General features: G+C 39.6%; 1 long non-coding RNA gene across 1 annotated transcript; it reads right to left on the minus strand.

Annotated features, from left to right (window-relative positions):
• Positions 1–10,353: 10,353 nt before the first annotated feature.
• LOC123334657 lies at positions 10,354–17,667 on the minus strand. The gene is made up of 2 exons (XR_006552661.2): positions 17,460–17,667; positions 10,354–11,137 (listed from the first exon to the last, which is right to left on the minus strand). It is a non-coding gene; the product is annotated as an uncharacterized LOC123334657 (long non-coding RNA).
• Positions 17,668–18,212: the final 545 nt, after the last annotated feature.

An 18,212-nucleotide genomic window follows, 5' to 3' on the forward strand; every position in this document is an offset into this window, starting at 1 on the left:
CTCTGGAACTGACAGGTGCAACAGATTAAAACCCTGTAATTAGCATTGACTAAGCATTGAAAGGGGCCTATAGACCTTGAGAAGTAGTATGAGCTGGAACAAGGAACTATCTGAAACTGAACTGACCCCACTGCCCTCAACAGCTCCAGAGAAATTCCTAGACATATTTTATTATTATCATTTTTTAATTTTAAAAAAATTTTTAAGTTCTTTACTACACCTTTAATTTTCATTTTATAACCTACTATTACCTTGCAAAAGAAAAGACCCTATTTTTAAAGCAAATTTCATATATATTTTTTTATAATTTTTGTGATTGATTTTGTTTTGTATTTTTAATATTGTATTTTTGAGAGTCTAACCTCTACTCTAGTGTTGAGGTCCTTTAATGGACCAGAACCTGGTGGTCTGGAGTCAATGATAAGAAAGTAAAAGAGAGAGAGAAAGAGGCTGATATTCCTTGGTTTATGCAGAAAACCAATAAAGTTCTTGACACAGAGCTTGCGTCGCTCATGAAGGCACTGGGCACCCTCTCGAGGAGGTGAAGGCATAGTGCACCTTCTCAAGAGGGTCTTAGAAGCCCGGGCAGGAGAGTGAGCACATCGGGTTTCTACGCTCCAGAGAATTAGCCAGAAAGAGAAAGGGAGAGAAAGAAAGAAAGACACAGGGACCCAAGCTCTGATGGAACAAGGGTGTTTTATTCAACATAGTATGGGTATATATACTGTCTTACAAGGTAGCTATTTTCAGCAAAGATAAAGATCAAAAGTGCAGACTTACAAATTATCAAGGAAACATAAGGCAATCCATATCAAAGAGAGAGGGTTGTAAATAATCACTTTTACTGTATGGTTCATAAAAAGGAAGAGGGTCATAAATAGTTACTTATCACCATATGGAAAAACCAACAAAGGAAATGCATGCATTCCTCAGCCCTGGGAGTGGTTTGCCACTCCACTTAATTCCTGAATATTCAGGAATTAATAAGGAACAGAGGATTCATGACAGATCCAAAACAGCACACAAGAAGCCTCCTGTTAAATGCTTCCTGACACTCTAGACTTCTAATCTTTGCTTTTTGGTATTTGTTATCAATTTTGTACCTTTAAGAATCCAATCTTCAGTACCCATTTTTACTTAGGGGTGTGATTACTGGCTTGATTGCTCTCTCCCCTTTTGACTTTCCCTCTTCTCCCTCAGGTCACCTCAATCTCCTCCCTCTGCCTTCTCTACTCAACTCTGTGAATCTCTCTGGGTGTTCTGGGCTGTGGAGAATACTTAGGGAACTCATTGCTAGCTAGATTGGTCTCTCCCCTTTCGACTCTACCACCTCTATCTCCCTCCTCCCTCTTCTCTTCTCTATGTAACTCTGTGAACCTCTCTGAGTGTTCCAGACTATGGAGTGCACAAAGGGAATTGATTACTGGCTATATTGCTCTCTCCCCTTTCGATTGCCCATCTTCTCCTCCTGGTCACCTCTATCTCTCTCTCCCTCTTCGCTTCTCCATGTAAATCTGTGAACCTCTCTGGGTGTCCCTCACTGTGGAGAATATTTTCACCATTAACCTAGATGTTTTATTAATCTGTGCTGTATGGATGGAGAAGTCTTGAGGCTACTGTAAGAATAAGACTGAAAACCAGAGGCAGGAGGCTTAAATCCAAAACTTGAGAACACCAGAAAACTCCTGACACCAGGGAACACTAATCGACAAGAGCTCATCCAAAAGCCTCCATGCCTACACTAAAACCAAACTCCACCCAAGAGCTAACAAGTTCCAGAGCAAGACAGACCATGCTAATTCTCCAGCAATGCAGGAATATAGCCCTAAGCATTAAAGTACAGGCTGCCCAAAATCACACCAAACCCATAGACAACTCAAAACTAACTATTGGACACTTCATTGCACTCTAGAGAGAAGAGATCCAACTCCACCCACCAGAACACCAATCTAAGCTTCTCTAACCAGGAAATATTAACAAGCCATTCGTCCAACCTCACCCACAGGGATGAACCTCCACAATAAAGAGGAACCACAAACTTCCAGCATACAGAAAGGCCACCCCAAACACAGCAATCTAAACAAAATGAAAAGGCAGAGAAATAGTCAGCAAGAAAAGGAACATGATAAATGCCCACCAAACCAAAGAGGAGGAGACAGAAAGTCTACCTGAAAAAGAATTCTGAATAATGATAGTAAAGATGATCCAAAATCTTGAAAACAAAATGGAGTTACAGATAAATAGACTAGAGACAAGGATTGAGAAGAAGCAAGAAATGTTTAACAAGGACCAAGAAGAAATAAAAAAGAGTCAATCAATAATGCATAATGCAATAACTGAGATCAAAAGCATTCTGGAGGGAACCAACAGTAGAATAACTGAGGCGGAAGATAGGATAAGTGAGGTGGAAGATAGAATGGTGGAAATAAATGTAGCAGAGAGGAAAAAAGAAAAAAGAATGAAAAGAAATGAGGACAACCTCAGAGACCTCTGGGACAATGTTAAACACGCCAACATTAGAATCATAGGAGTCCCAGAAGAAAAAGGCAAAAAGAAAGGCCATGAGAAAATACTTGACAAGATAATAGTTGAAAACTTCCCTAAAATGGGGAAGATAGCCACTCAAGTCCAAGAAATCCAGAAAGTCCCAAACAGGATAAACCCAAGGCAAAACACCCCAGGACACATATTAAACAAATTAACAAAGAGCAAATATTAAAAGCAGCAAGAGAAAAGCAATAAATAACACACAAGGGGATTCCCTAAGGATAACAGCTGATCTTTCAATAAAAACTCTTCAGGCCAGAAAGGAATGGCTGCTGCTAAGTCACTTCAGTTGTATCCGACTCTGTGCGACCCCATACACAGCAGCCCACTAGGCTCCTCTGTCCCTGGGATTCTCCAGGCAAGAATACTGGAGTGGGTTGCCATTTCCTTCTCCAATGCATGAAAGTGAAAAGTGAAAGTGAAGTCACTCAGTCATGCCTGACTCTTAGCGACCCCATGGACTGCAGCCTACCAGGCTCCTCCTGGATGGATTTTCCAGGCAAGAGTACTAGAGTGGAGTGCCATTGCCTTCTCTGGAAAGGAATGGCAGGACATACTTAAAGTGATGAAAGAGAAAAACCTACAACCCAGATTACTACACCCAGCAAGGATCTCATTCAAATATGAAGGAGAAATCAAAAGCTTTACAGACGAGCAAAAGCTGAGAGAATTCAGCACCACCAAATCAGTTCTTCGACAAATGCTAAAGGATATTCTCTAGACAGGAAACACAGAAAAGGTTTATGAACTCGAATCCAAAGCAACAAAGTAAATGGCAACAGGATCATACTTATCAATAATTACCCTAAATGTAAATGGGTTGAGCGCCCCAACCAAAACACAAAGACTGGCTAATGGATACAAAAACAAAACCCCTATATATACTGTCTACAAGAGACCCATCTCAAAACAAGGGACACATACTGACTGAAAGTGAAGGACTGGAAAAAGATATTTCATGCATTTGGAGGTGAAAAGAAAGCAGGAGTAGCAGTACTCATATCAGATAAAATAGACTTTGAAATTAAGGCCATGAAAAGAGACAAAGAAAGACACTACATAATGATCAAAGGATCAATCCAAGAAGAAGATATAACAATTATAAATATATATGCACCCAACATAGGAGCACCGCAATATGTAAGGCAATGCTAACAAGTATGAAAGAGGAAATTAACAGTAACACAATAGTGGGAGACTTTAATGCTCCACTCACACCTATGGATAGATTAACTAAACAGAAAATTAGCAAGGAAAGACAAACTTTAAATGATACAACGGTCCAGTTAGACCTAATTAATATCTATAGGACATTTCACCCCAAAACAATGAATTTCACCTTTTTCTCAAGTGCACATGGAACATTCTCCAGGATAGATCACATCCTGAGCCTTGGTAAATTCAAAACAATTGAAATCATTTCAAGCATCTTTTCTGATCACAATGTGCTAAGATTAGATGTCAACTACAGGAAAAAAACTATTAAAAATACAAACATATGGAGGCTAAAAAACATGCTTCTGAATAACCAACAAATCACAGAAGAAATCAAAATATGCATAGAAATGAATGAAAACGAAAGCAAAACAACCCAAAACCTATGGGATTCAGTAAAAGCAGTGCTAAGGGGAAGGTTCATAGCAATACAGGCTTACCTCAAGAAACAAGAGAAAAATCAAATAAATAACCTAACTTTACACCTAAAGAAATTAGAAAAAGAAGAAATTAAGAACCTCAGGGTTAGTAGAAGGAAAGAAATAAAAATTAGGGCAGAAATAAATGAAAGAGAAACAAAGGAGACCATAGCAAAAATCAACAAAACTAAAAGCTACTTCTTTGAGAAGATAAAATAGACAAATCATTAACCAGAGTCATCAAGAAAAAAATGGTAGAAAAACCAAATCAATCAAATTAGAAATGAAAATGGAGAGCTCACAACACAGAAATACAAAGGATCATAAGAGACTACTATCAGCAACTATATGCCAATAAAATGGACAGCTTAGAAGAAATGGACAAATTCTTAGAAAAATATAACCTTCCAAAACTGAACCAGGAAGAACTAGAAAATCTTAACAGATGCATCACAAGCACAGAAACCAAAACTGTAATCAAAAATCTTCCAACAAACAAAAGCCCAGGACCAGATGGCTTCACAGGTGAATTCTACCAAAACTTTAGAGAAGAGCTAACACCACCTATCCTACTCAAACTCTTCCAGAACATTGCAGAGGAAGGTAAACTGCCAAACTCATTGTATGAGGCCACCATCACCCTAATACCAAAACCAGACAGAGAGGCCACAAAAAGAGAAAACTACAGGCCAATATTACTGATGAACATAGATGCAAAAATCCTTAACAAAATTCTACCAAGCAGAATCCAACAACATAGTAAAAAGATCATACATCATGACCAAGTGGGCTTTATCCCAGAGATGCAAGAATTCTTGAATATTTGCAAATCAATCAATGTGATACACCACATTAATAAATTGAAAGAAAAAAACCATATGATTATCTCAATAGATGCAGAGAAAGCCTTTGACAAAATTCAACATCCATTTGTGATTAAAAAAAAAAAAATCCTCCAGAAAGCAGGCCTAGAAGGAACATACCTCAACATAATAAAAGCCATATATGATAAACCCACAGCAAACATTATCCTCAATGGTGAAAAATTGAAGGCATTTGCCTTAAAGTTAGAAACAAGACAAGGGCGCCCACTTTCACCACTACTATTCAACATAGTTTTGGAAGTTTTAGCCACAGCAATCAGAGAAGAAAAACAAATAAAAGGAATCCAGATTGGAAAAGAAGTAAAACTCTCACTGTTTGCAGATGACATGATCCTCTACATAGAAAACCCTAAAGACACCACCAGAAAACACTAGAGCTAATCAATGAATATAGTAAAGTTGCAGGATATAAAACTAACACACAGAAATGCATTGCATTCCTATACACTAACAATGAGAAAACAGAAACAGAAATTAAGGAAACAATTCAATTCACCATTACAATGAAAAGAGTAAAATACTTAGGAATAATTCTACCTAAAGAAACAAAAGACCTATATATAGAAAACTATAAAACACTGATGAAAGAAATCAAAGATGACACAAATAGATGGACAAATATACCATGTTTATGGATTGGAAGAATCAATATAGTGAAAATGGGTATACTACCCAAAGCAATCGATAGATTCAATGTAATCCCTATCAAGCTACCAATGGTATTTTCCACAGAACTAGAACAAATAATTTCACAGTTTGTATGGAAATACCAAAAAACCTTGAATAGTCAAAGCAATCTTGAGAAAGAAGAATGGAACTGGAGGAATCCACCTGCCTTACTTCAGACTATACCACAAAATCAGTATGGCACTGTCACAAACACAGAAATATAGATCAATGGAACAAAATATAAAGCTCAGAGATAAATCCATACACCTATGGACACCCTATCTTTGACAAAGGAGGCAAGAATATACAATGGAGAAAAGACAATCTCTTTAACAAGTGGTGCTGGGAAAACTGATCAACCACCTGTAAAAGAATGAAACTAGAACACTTTCTAACACCATACACAAAAATAAACTCAAAATGGATTAAAGATCTAAATGTAAGACCAGAAACTATAAACTCCTAGAGGAAAACATAGGCAAAACACTCTCCAACATAAATCACAGCAGGATCCTCTATGACCCACCTCCCAGAGTAATGGAAATAAAAGCAAAAATAAACAAATGGGACCTAATTAAACTTAAAAGCTTTTGCACAAAGAAGGAAACTATAAGCAAGGTGAAAAGACAGCCTTCAGAATGGGAGAAAATAATAGCAAATGAAGCAACTGACAAAGAATTACTCTAAAAAATATACAAGCAGCTCACACAGTTCAATTCCAGAAAAATAAACGACCCAATCAAAAAATGGGCCAAAGAACTAAACAGACATTTCTCCAAAGAAGACATACAGATGGCTAACAAACACATGAAAAGATGCTCAACATCATTCATTATCAGAGAAATGCAAATCAAAACCACAGTGAGGTACCATCTCACGTCAGTCAGAATGGCTGCTATCAAAAAGTCTGCAAGCAATAAACGCTGGATAGGTTGCAGAGAAAAGGGAACCCTCTTACACTGTTGGTGGAAACGCAAACTAGTATAGCCACTATGGAGAACGGTGTGGAGATTCCTTAAAAAACTGGAAATAGAACTTCCATATGACCCAGCAATCCCACTGCTGGGCATACACACCGAGAAGGCTAGAATTGAAAGAGACACGTGTACCCCAATGTTCACTGCAGCACTGTTTACAATAGCTAGGACATGGAAGTAACCTAGATGTCCATCGGCATCTAGGCAGATGAATAGATAAGAAAGCTATGGTTCAGTTCAGTTCATTTCAGCTGCTCAGTCATGTCCGACTCTTTGCGACCCCATGAACTGCAGCATGCCAGGCCTCCCTGTCCATCACCAACTCCCGGAGTTTACCCAAACTCATGTCCATTCAGTTGATGATGCCATCCAACCATCTCATCCTCTGTCGTCCCCTTCTCCTCCTCCCCTCAATCTTTCCAAGCATCAGGGTCTTTTCAAATGAGTCAGCTCTTCGCATCAGGTGGCCAAAATACTGGAGTTTCAGCTTCAGCATCAGTCCTTCCAATGAAAAACCAGGACTGATCTCTTTTTGGATGGACTGGTTGGATCTCGTTGCAGTCCAAGGGACTCTCAAGAGTCTTCTCCAACACCACAGTTCAAAAGCATCAATTCTTCAGTACTCAGCTTTCTTCACAGTCCAACTCTCACATCCATACATGACTACTGGAAAAACCATAGCCTTGATTAGATGGACCTTTGTTGGCAAAGTAATGTCTCTGCTTTTCAATATGCTGTCTAGGTTTCCTTCCAAGGAGTAAGCATCTTTTAATTTCATGGCTGCAATAACCATCTGCAGTGATTGTGGAGCCCAGAAAAATAAAGTCAGCCACTGTTTCCACTGTTTCCCCATCTATTTCCCATGAAGTGATGGGACCAGATGCCATGATCTTAGTTTTCTGAATGTTGAGTTTTAAGCCAACTTTTTCACTCTCCTCTTTCACTTTCATCAAGAGGCTCTTTAGTTCTTCTTCGCTTTCTGCCATAAGGGTGGTGTCATCTGCATATCTGAGGTTATTGATATTTCTCCTAGCAATCTTGATTCCAGCTTGTGCTTCTTCCAGCCCAGCGTTTCTCATGATGTACTCTGCATATCAGTTAAATAACCAGGATGACAATATACACCCTCGACATACTCCTTTTCCTATCTGGAACCAGTCTGTTGTTCCATGTCCAGTTCTAACTGTTGCTTCCTGATCTGCATACAGATTTCACAAGAGGCAGGTAAGGTGGTCTGATACTCCTCCCATCTCTTTCAGAATTTTCCATAGTTTATTGTGATCCACACAGTCAAGGGCTTTGGTATAGTCAATAAAGCAGAAATAGATGTATTTCTGGAACTCCTTTGCTTTTTCCATGATCCAGCAGATGTTGGCAATTTGATGTCTGGTTCTGCCTTTTCTAAAACCAGCTTGAATATCTGGAAGTTCACAGTTCAAGTATTGTTGAAGCCTGGCTTGGAGAATTTTGAGCATTACTTTACTAGCGTGTGAGATGAGTACAATTGTGTGGTAGTTTGAGCTTTCTTTGGCATTGCCTTTTTCTGGGATTGGAATGAAAACTGACCTTTTCCAGTCCTGTGGCCACTACTGAGTTTTCCAAATTTTTTGACATATTGAGTGCGGCACTTTCACAGCATCATCTTTCAGGATTTGAAATAGCTCAACTGGAATTCCATCACCTCCACTAGCTTTGTTTGTAGTGATGCTTCCTAAGGCCCACTTGACTTCACATTCCAGGATAAGAAAGCTGTGGTACATATACACAATGGAATATTACTCAGCTATTAAAAAGAGCACATTTGAATCAGTTCTAATGAGCTGGTTCAAACTGGACCCTATTATACAGAGTGGAGTAAGTCAGAAAGAAAAACACCAATATAGTAATATTAATGCATATATATGGAATTTAGAAAGATGGTAACGATGACCCTATTTGTGAGACAGCAAAAGAGACACAGATATAAAGAACAGACTTTTGGACTCTGTGGGAGAAGGCAAGGGTGGAATGATTTGAGAGAATAGCATTGAAACATGTATATTACCACATGTGAAACAGATCGCACACCCAGGTTCGATGGATGAGACAGGGCGCTCAGGGCCAGTGCAGTCGGGTGACCTGAGGGATGGGATGGGGAGGGAGGTGGAAGGGGGCTTCAGGATGGGGAACACATGTACACCCATGGCTGATTCATGTCAATGTAGGGCAAAAACCACTACAATATTGTAAAGTAATTAGCCTCAAATTAAAATAAATTAATTAATTTTTTAAAATGTGGGAATGTGCTTCAATAGAGGACATTTTCAGCAGATATTAGCTTTCCTTAGTTCCCTAAACTTTGTGTGTATTCACTTCAAATCTTTAAAATATTTACCTATGCGCTCTTCTTCCTCAAAGCTAATTTATGCACATGTAACAAAACTATTTTCTAAATAAGTCAAAATATGGAGACAATTTCTAATCTTTACTTCATTGAGTCATTATCTGGCATAAAGAAATATTTAAGGGAGCTAAAAAACTTCCTCTACTGCTATTCCATATAATGGTATTCTTTCTTAATACACATTAATGGCCTCTGCTAAATAGGTAACAAGTCTATTGGTAAGTACATCAATCTGCATTTGTAACCTTTTTAAAATCCTGATTTAATTATGTTAGGCTGCAAAAATGTATTCTATAACTCCGCAGAAACACATTTGGTTTTTTTAAAATTCCATTGTAATGGCTTTCTTGATGCCCATTTTATGCAACTCCATCCCGTAATGACGGAGGTTGGGTTTCTTTTGTACCAGTTCAGAAAAGTAAAAATCATGTTGCATTACGCAGGCATAATAGGTCAGAAAGATTGGTTCATTCACTCACCTACTTAAATTCATTCACTTGTCCAGTCACTCATCACATGTCAATTGTCTTTTAGTTGTAAAACAACTAAATAAATAAATAATAAAGAAATAAGTAAATGAGACAGTGATACTGACATTAAAGCACTTATGGGAGGATGAGATATGCACAAATAATTGAACTCTAGTGATTGCCATAAAAGAGATACAGATAAAGTCTGACTTGCCATGTAATAGCAGATGCCATTTCCCTCTGGCTTTCTGGTAAACTCTTATACAGAGAAGAGTGCTGGCTCTTAGAAGGTGCTCATACTTGAGGAAATGGGAAAAAAAGAAATGAATGACTAAGTGAATAAATAAAAAAGAGGTGGTATTTAGGTTTTAATGATCAAGAATCTGGTTATTGGAAGATAAAGAAGGTAAGTTTCAAGAACCAGCGTCATCCTTATGAATCTTATTGTGAATACTCTAATGAGTTCTTTTTCTAGCTGAGCAATAAGTGCCTCAGCATGGGCCCAGGCCTCTTTCTCCGTACTGTCCTGTCACAACTGCTTGAGAAATGATCCATGAACATAAAGACAAATATAGTCCTAGAAACTGGGAAATCTTTTGAACTATGGTTCACCAATCAAATGAAAGCTTTCCTTTCCAAAGGAGTCACCTTGAGGTTAATGCACTTAGATCCACAATGTTGAGATTATTCAGCATACCCTTAGAACTCTGGAAACTGCCTCCAGAATCTGTAACAGCTCTTTATAAACATTCACAATTGTTACATTTTATCCTTTTCCCCATCCTTAAGTAATTTTTAAAACCGTTTTATTTTGTATTGGGGTATAGCTGACATCAAAATGGTGATAGTTGTAGGTGAACAATGAGGTAACTCAGCCATACATTTACACGTATCCATTCCCCCCCAAACTCCCCTCCCATCCAGACTGCCATATAACATTGAGCAGAGTTCCCTGTGCTATACAGTAGGTACTTGCTGTTAATACATTTTCAATATATCAGTGTGTACATGTCCATCCCAAACTCCCTATCTCTTCCCCCTATCCTCCCCCTGACTCAGCAACCATAAACATTTTTATCCTTCTAGAGCAGCTTTGACATTTGGGAGTTCTGATATTTCCTTCACTTTTAGGTCAGTCCAGCAATATTATTATTGAGTATCTAAAAAAGATAACAAAATCAGCTCCCAGGATATTTGCTCTACGAGATGACAAAGCATGTAAAGTGAAAAGGAGACTGGTTTAGATGGTTACATTACCATTTTATGCAAACAAATCCTCAACTACCCATTATAATGCAGCAACAGAACATTTATTTTTACTTTAATAATAATTTGATTTTTAATTTTATTAACATAAGAATACCACAAAAGATTTACCCTGTTAAAAAACTTTTAAGGGACTTTCCTGGTGGTCCAGTGGTCAGACTCTGTATTCCCAATGCAGAAAGCCTGGGTTCAATCCCTGATCAGGGAACTAGATCCCACAGGCCACAACTAACAGTTCACATGCCACAACCAGCAGATCCTGCATGCTGCAATGAAGATCGAAGATCCTGAGTGCTGCAGCTAAGGCCTGGCACAACCAAATAAATAAATTTTTTTAAAGAAACTTTAAAGTGTACAATAAAATGTTATTAACTATAGGAATGATGTCGTAAGCAGATCTCTAGGGCTTACGTACCTTGCTACGTGAAACCTTATACCCATTGATTAGTAACTCTCCATTTCTCCCTCCCTCCAACCCCTGGCAACCACCATTTCACCCTTGGCTTCTACAAATTTGACTACTTTAGATCCGCATAGAAGTGAAATCATGCAATGTTTGTCTTTCTTGACTGGCTTATTTCACTTGGTATAATATCCTCAAGGTTCATCTGCAGAATTTCCTCCTTTTGTAAGGCTTCCCATGTGGCGCTAGGGGTAAAGAATCTGCCTACTAAGTGACGTGGGTTCAATCCCTGGGCTGGGAAGATCCCCTGGAGGAGGTCATGGCAACTCACTCCAGTATTCTTACCTGGAGAATCCCTTGGACAGGGGAGCCTGGTGGGCTTCAGTCCGTGGGGTCGCAAAGAGTCCCACACTACTAAAGGAAGTTCTTTGTGTGTGCCTCCTTACATTTTGTTTATCCATTCATATATCTGTGGACTTTTAAGTTGTTTCCAGATCCTTAGCAGGCATGCTAATTTCTTCAAGATCCTGATTTTAATTCTCTTGGATAAATACCTAGAAGTGGGAATGCTGAATCCCATGGTAATTCTTTTTAATTTTTTTTTTTTTTAGGAATCTCTATGCTTTTTTTATGTAGAGGCTGCTATATATATATATATATATATATATATATTTTTTTTTTTTTGCAAATTTTCCCAATCATCAGTGTACAAGCATTTGTAGGGGCATATTTTCTAAAAGCTCAGTGGAATTGTTGTTGAACCCAGGTTCATGTGCCCAGTGCTCAGTGAGGCCAAGCAAACTGAAACGTCAAGTTTGGAGCAGGTTTACTGCAAAGGCCAAGAGAGGAGTACAGGAGCTCAGCTCAAAAGACCCAAACTCTCCAACAGTCTTCAGGGAAGAGTTTTTAAAGGCAAATTTTGAGAGAGGGATACATGACTTTCTTCTAACTGGTAAGTGGTGAGGTAATAGGATGAAGATCTACAATATCTTTTAGAACTAATACCCAAAAAAGATGTCCTTTTCATTATAGGGGACTTTAATGCAAAAGTAGGAAGTCGAGAAACACCTGCAATAACCAGCAAATTTGGCCTTAGAATACGGAATGAAACAGGGCAAAGGCTAATAGAGTTTTGCCAAGAGAATGCACTGGTCATAAACAAACACCCTCTTCCAACAACACAAGAGAAGGTTCTACACATGAACATCACCAGATTGCCAACACCGAAATCAGATTGATTTTATTCTTTGCAGCCAAAGTTGGAGAAGCTCTATGCAGTCAGCAAAAACAAGACCGGGAGCAGACTGTGGCTCAGATAATGAACTCCTTATTGCCAAATTCAGACTTAAATTGAAGAAAGCAGGGAAAACCACTGAACCATTCAGGTATGACCTAAATCAAACCCCTTATGATTATACAGTGGGAGTGAGAAATAGATTTAAGGGACTAGATCCGATAGAGTGCCTGATGAACTATGGAATGAGGTTTGTGACATTGTACAGGAGACAGGGATCAAGACCATCCCCATGGAAAAGAAATGCAAAAAAGCAAAATGGCTGTCTGAGGAGGCCTTACAAATAGCTGTGAAAAGAAGAGAAGTGAAAAGCAAAGGAGAAAAGGAAAGATATATCCATTTGAATTCAAAGAGTAGCAAGGAGAAATAAGAAAGCCTTCCTCAGTGATCAATACAAAGAAATAGAGGAAAACAATAGAATGGGAAAGACTAGAGGTCTCTTCAAGAAAATTAGAGATACCAAGGGAACATTTCATGCAAAGATAGGCTCAATAAAGGACAGAAATGGTATGGACCTGACAAAAGCAGAAGATATTAAGAAGAGGTGGTAAGAATACACAGAAGAACTATACAAAAAAGATCTTCATGACCCAGTTAATCATGATGGTGTGATCACAGACCTAGAGCCAGACATCCTGGAATGTGAAGTCAAGTGGGCCTTAGGAAGCATCACTACAAACAAAGCTAGCAGAAGTGATGGAATTCCAGTTGAGCTATTTCAAATCCTAAAAGATGATGCTGTGAAAGTGCTACACTCAATATGTCAGCAACGTTTTCACTCAGCAGTGGCCATAGAACTGGAAAAGGTCAGTTTTCATTCCAATCCCAAAAAAAGGAAATGCCAAAGAATGTTCAGACTACCACACAACTGCATTCATCTCACATGCTAGTAAAGTAATGCTCAAAATTCTCCAAGCCAGGCTTCAGCAATACATGAACCATGAACTTTCAGATGTTCAAGCTGCTTTTAGAAAAGGCAGGGGAACCAGAGACCAAATTGCCAACATCCACTGGATCATCAAAAAAGCAAGAGAGTTCCAGAAAAACATCTATTTCTGCTTTACTGACTATACCAAAGCCTTTGACTGTGTGGATCACAATAAACTGTGGAAAATTCTGAAAGAGATAGGAATATCAGACCACCTGACCTGCCTCTTGCAAAACCTGTATGCAGGTCAGGAAGCAACAGTTAGAACTGGACATGGAACAACATACTGGTTCCAAGTAGGAAAAAGAGTATGTCAAGGCTCCTTGATGTATATTGTCACCCTGTATGTTGTCACCCTGCTTATTTAACTTATATGCAGAGTACATCATGAGAAACGCTGGGCTGGATGAGCACAAGCTGGAATCAAGATTGCCGGGAGAAATATCAATAACCTCAGATATGCAGATGACACCACCCTTATGGCAGAAAGAGAGAAGAACTAAAGAGCTTCTTGATGAAAGTGAAAGAGAAGAGTGAAAAAGTTGGCTTAAAGCTCAACTGTTGCAGTCTTTTACAGACCGGGACCTGGGGACTGGAGTCGATGAAAAGAAAGAGAGGAAAAGAGAGAGAGAGCAGTATCTCTCGGGTTATGTGGAAAACCAATAAAGCCCATGCACAGGACTTATACCGCTCATGAAGGCACAGGGCATCCTCTCAAAGAGGTCTTGAAAGCCCAGTCAAGAAAGTGAGCTTGGTAGGCTTCCACACTCTGAAGAGAATGAAGACAGAAAGAAGGACGCGGGGGAGGCAAGTCTCTAGTGAAACAAGGGTATTTTATTAGCAGAACTGCATGCTTATATATCTTCAATAAAATGATTACTCAGCCATTACAAAGAATGAAATTTCGCCAGTTGCAACAAAATGGATAGTCTAATACATACAAGGTCGCTGAAGAGAGTCACTGAAGGGAGTCACTGAAAGGAATCCAAGCAGGTGCCCTTTCCCATGGTCTCAGTCCTGAGAACTGCATGCAGCTCTACTTGTTCCGGTATTCCAGGAACTGATAAGGAACAGAGAGTCCTTGAGAAAAGGCATACACACACAAAAAAATGCAACATATTGGATCCCTTAAAACTGAACATCCCCTGACATTCAACATTCAGAAAACTAAGATCATGGCATCTGGTCCCATCACTTCATGGCAAATAGATGGGGGAAACAGTGGAAACAGTGGCCAACTTTATTTTGGGGGGGCTCCAAAATCACTGCAGATGGTGATTGCAGCCATGAATTTAAAAGATGCTTGCTCCTTGGAAGGAAAGCTATGACCAACCTAGGCAGCATATTAAAAAGCAGACACATTACTTTGCCAACAAAGGTCTGTCTAGTCAAAGCTATGGTTTTTCCAGTAGTCTTGTATGGATGTGAGAGTTGGGCTATAAAGAAAGCTGAGCACCAAAGAATTGATGCTTTAGAACTGTGGTGTTGGAGAAGACTCTTGAGAATCCCTTGGACTGCAAAGAGATCCAACCAGTCCATCCTAAAGGAAATCAGTCCTGAATATTCATTGGAAGGACTGAGGCTGAAGCTGAAACTCCAATACTTTGGCCACCTGATATGAAGAGCTGACTCATTGGAAAAGACTCTGATGCTGGGAAAGTTTGAAGGCAGGAGAAGGGGACGAGAGAGGACGAGATGGTTGGATGGCATCACCAACTCGATGGACATGAGTTTGAGCAAGCTCTGGGAGTTGGTGATGGACAGGGAGGCCTGGTATCCCGCAGTCCATGGGGTCACAAAGAGTCCGACATGATTGAGTGACTGAATTGAACTGAATAGGGTGGTGTTCTAGCCAATCATCAGCTTTTTTATTCTAACCTGTCTGGGGGTCTGTGTTTGCGCTCACCCTGAAGGAACCATCCTCCACATGGGTGGTGCTGCCTCAGTTCCTATAAATGAACTCAAAGATAGATCAGGTTGCTCTGTATATCCCTTGAGGAGGAATAGGACTCTATCACTGCACTACTGTTTCTTTTTTTAAATATATTTATTTATTTATTGTTTCACTGTGTCAGGTTTTAGTTGCAGCAAGTAGGATGCAGTTTTCCAATTAGGCATTGAGCCCTGGGTCCCCTGCATTGGGACCATGAAGTCTTAGCCACTGGACCACCAGGGAAGTCCCTGAACTACTGTTTCATTACTGCTTTTCCCTTGTTTCTTCACTTCCTCACTTCCCTAATTAGCAACTGTGAATCTACCCTTTGGAACTCCAGGAAGGTGCAAGAGGCTGAAGCCTTTTTCTTACAAACAAGAAACAGGGAACACAGAAAGGCTTTTGTATCCTGGAGTCTATCCTGTATAGAACCGTTGTATCCTACACTCCTCAATTTTGAGGAGGGAAAAGGTATGGGACAAGAAAGGGAATAGTTTTGGATAGAGAGGTAATGATAAACTCGGCAGAAGATCTTAGCTTTACAAGGACCCAGTTTCAGAACTGAAATACGAAGCATACACAGCAACTTCTGAGTTGCCACCAATTCAATAAGGACTTGAAAAATATCAGAGTAAAAACTTTAAAGTCTTAGATTATCGTTTTTAAAGAGTTTGTTCATAGCAAACAAGTACATCAGGAGAACTAGAACTTTTTATTAATCAAAAGTATGAAGGTGCCTCTTAACTTTCATGTTTTTGCAACAGCCTTGCAGAAATTTGAGAGTGGATGAGCATCTCCAACATAATACCCACTAGGAACATATGCCATGGAAAAAACAAAGGAATATCCTAAAGTGTAAGATGGTAAGGTATCTTATCTATGCTCTTAGATGGTTAGATACTTTCCCTCGAATCATCATTATGATGGATTATTAATGCAGCATCTTCAGTGACATACATTTGCAGAGATATGCCAACATCCTTCCCTTAAATGTCCAGGAGAGACTATATTTTATAAATACCAACTTTCTATGTTAACTGCTTTTTTCATTATTCAGTAGTAAACTAAGACACTCTGTCCTCTCTATGCTTGACCCAGAAAATGAAATAATCTTGTCAATCCCTTCAAATACTGGTAGTTTTAAAGACTTTCAGAAATTTCCATTAACCAACAATAGCATAAATAATATCAAAAAGTCCTTGTTGTTTATTTTTAAATGTGTCTGTCTCATTTTTCTTTTCACTCTGCACCTCACATTGTCAAGCTTTTCCTCTAGATTAAAAAAAATGATACATGAGAGAATCTCCTTTCACTCTTCCAAAATTTTACAGGAAATTCTTACAAGTTTGTAGACATAATTATCTTGATTTCTAGAGAAGAAACTAATGTAGAAAAATTTCCAGGTGTTTGTTCAAATATTTTAGAAACTAGAGAAAATAAGGAAAATACTCTTTCAAATAACAAATCATTTATGTAATATATGATACACACTACCATTCATTTTTTAAAACTAGAATTATTTCCCTCTGTGATTTATATTATAAATTATTAGGCCAACTGAAGTAATCTATTTCAGTGGTTCTCAAAAAAGACTGGGCATTGAACCATGATGCATGATATTCACAAAACGTGTGACCTAATCCCAAATGCAGGACTGCAAATCAGAAGATTCTGAAGATTATGAACAGTTCTCAATACACTACCCTCAAAAACTCATCCTCATCAAAAACTACAAGGAGGTATTACCGCACACCAGTGAGAATGGCCTTCACCAAAAAGTCTGGAGAGAGTATGGAGAAAAGGGAATCGTACTACAGTCGGCGGGAATGTAAATGTTGGTGCAGCCACTCTGGAAAACGATATGGAGATTCCTTAAAACACAAAATAGAGTTACCACATGACCCAGAAATCCCACTCCTAGGCATACTCCAGAAAAGACGGAAACTCTAATTCGAAAAGCTATGTGCACCCCGTGGAGCGCAGGCCTATAAGGCCTGGGCTCGCCCAGGTTCAAGACTGAAGAAAAAACTCAGAGAACAACAGACACATCAACGGATGAGGGGCATCTTACCTGTCTGAAGCAAGGTCCTGGAGCGACACCCCACTGTGTGCAGTAGGCACAGGAGGAAATGATGGCAGTCTCCACTCCCTGGTGGAGAGGGCAATGGCACCCCACTCCGGTACTCTTGCCTGGAGAATCCCATGGATGGAGGAGCCTGGTGGGCTGTAGTCCATGCGGTCGCTAAAGAGTCAGACATGACTAAGCCACTTCACTTTCACTTTTCACTTTCACGCATTGGAGAAGGAAATGGCAACCCACTCCAGTGTTCTTGCCTGGAGAATCCCAGGGATGGGGGAGCCTGGTGGGCTGCCGTCTATGGGGTCGCACAGAGTCAGACATGACTGAAGCGACTTAGCAGCAGCAGCAGCCACTCCCTGGGGCAGGGGAAGAGGAGATGACCAGTTACAAGGGAATTGACATCAGGTGGAGTACATTAGTTACCAGGGAAACCAGTAGAGGCCACGCCCCTCACCCCTTCCTTGATAAGAACAATCTCCAGCTGGGATCTGAGGAAAGTTGGAGGAAGGTCAATCCTGTGAATGGTTTGTCAGCGAAGCTGCTGCTGCTGCCGCTAAGTCGCTTCAGTCATGTCCGACTCTGTGCGACCCCATAGACTGCAGCCCACCAGGCTGCTCCGTCCATGGGATTTTCCAGGCAAGAACACTGGACTGGTTGCCATTTCCTTCTTGGTGTCAGCGAAGCAGGCTGTGGCTACAGAGAGCAAGAGAATAGCTCTCTTGAATGGCCAGGTCTTACAGCCCC

The sequence above is a fragment of the Bubalus bubalis genome, chromosome 8, assembly GCF_019923935.1.
Source record: "Bubalus bubalis isolate 160015118507 breed Murrah chromosome 8, NDDB_SH_1, whole genome shotgun sequence".
Taxonomy (NCBI): Eukaryota; Metazoa; Chordata; class Mammalia; order Artiodactyla; family Bovidae; genus Bubalus; species Bubalus bubalis.